Raw genomic sequence first — 2093 nt, 5'->3', positions numbered from 1 at the left:
GTGCTCAATTCATCTCACACCTGATTAAAAATTTGTTGAGGCAACATAAGGTCAAGCACAGGAAGTCAACTGCTTATCATCCTAAGGCCAATGGACAAGTAGAGGTTACCAACTAAGCATTGAAAGGCATTATCACCAAGGTTGTGAGCAACAACAAAAAATATTGGGCTGACAGACTAGTGGAGGCCACTTGGACCTATAAGACAACCTAGAAGACAACCACTGGCTTCACCCCTTATGAATTGGTCTATGGGAAGAAGGCTCTATTTTCCATTGAGTTTGAGTACAACACTTTGATAATGGCAACACAGTTGGCTTTGGATGTTACAAAGGCACAACAAGAGAGGTTGCTCCTGCTTAATGGTTTAGATGAATTTAGGATGCAGGCCCTCCTACACACAGAAGTTACTCAAGTACAAAGAAAAGTATGACATGACAAAAATGTCAAACACAAATTTTTTCAAGATGGTGATTGGGATCTGCTATATGACTCTAGGTTCAAGGACTTCAAAGGAAAATTGATGACCAGGTGGTTGGGCCCATACCTGATAGAAAAGTGTCATGATAATGGGGCTATGCAAATAAGGACCATTGATGAAGAAGGTATCCCCTTGCTTGTCAATGGATACCTATTGAAAGCTTATAAAATACCTCTGTCAAGGGGATAGTTCATCAATACCATCAATAAGGAAGTGAATGTGCTTGGAAGTGTCTCAGCTTCCAGCTCACCAAATTCTTGAAGACTATTTTTATTTTTGAAAAAATGAAAAAATAAAAAAAGAAAAGAAAAAACAGTAAGGGACCTAGGTGAAAACCTCTATGAGGCACTTGAGGCCAACTTTTGGGTTGAAAACCTCCTTGAGGCAGCCCAAGAGTGGAAAAAGGGAAAATAAAAGGATCTATGAGTGAAAACCTCCCTTAATGTGCCTAGGGCAGGAAGACAAGTTGAAAACCTCCTTTGAGGTGACCTGTGTGTCTTTCAAAAAAGGAAGGAAGAAAAAGAGAAAATAAAAAATAAAAAAATGCCATGGCAGGGGCCTCAAACCTGCACACTAATAACTTATGTGATTTTTGCAGGTTTTTAATGGAAACAAAGGACTTAGAGTTTAGGGGACAACAAGCCAAGAATCACCCCATTATTAATCCATTCACTTTATATCTCTCATGCCTACTATGTCTCCATCATCCATCATCACTTCTAGGCATCAAAAAACCAGTTTTTATGTAGTTTTCTGGATACTACAGGGTTTCTTGTAGTTACTACAAGAGTTTCCTGTAGTACTATAGGATGTCATGAAACACTACAAGAATAAAATTCTGATTGGAAAGTGATGATGCAGGCCTGTTCTAGGTTTAAAGAAGGGACCATACACCTCACCACCTCTCACCCAACATGAACTCATGACCATACCAACCTCTATGTCCATCAAAAACTACTAAAAAAATATGATGCCATCATTTGCCTCACTCCCGTACCACTCCATCTCCTCCATTTACATCCTTCCACTCCTACATCACCACCCATTCCTTCTCCAAGTGAAGAAAAGAAAAAAAATGATGAAAAAGGCAGCTATAGGAAACCCTGTAGCAGCCTGTGCTCTCATAGCAGCAGTTTCTCCATGCATTCTCTTGCGACACCCATGCAAGAAAAGAGATCCAACACCCCTGAAGACACTATGACTCCTATCCAGAGCTCAGCAGCAGTAGCAAAGACCAAGGACCTACACACAACAGTAAAGAAGACAACCACATCAACATGAAGAAATATATAGAACAATGACCAAGGGAAAGCACTTACCTGAACAAAAGTAAGCACATCAGAGTCACCCTCTAGCATGCATCAACCAAGCGAAGGAAGGAACATGTATGGTACCTCATCCTAATTCTTCCCTAAGAATGATATCATAAAAGTATAGGAATATGAAAAAGTTTGATTTTATAAGTTGGAGGTGGCCAGTTAACTTGGCCACCCTCAGCTTGAAAACAAAAAGTGAACTCCTAGTTAGCATGACACATGGCAATATCACATAAAGAAGAATGAGTTGAAAAGGTGGTTGATTTAAGTTGTGTGAGAGTGGGTGATGATTACGAGG

Source organism: Pinus tabuliformis, chromosome 7 (assembly GCF_031772625.1).
Source record: "Pinus tabuliformis cultivar Carrire ecotype Pingquan chromosome 7, CPIR1, whole genome shotgun sequence".
Taxonomy (NCBI): domain Eukaryota; kingdom Viridiplantae; phylum Streptophyta; class Pinopsida; order Pinales; family Pinaceae; genus Pinus; species Pinus tabuliformis.
This window is presented reverse-complemented; position numbering follows the sequence as displayed.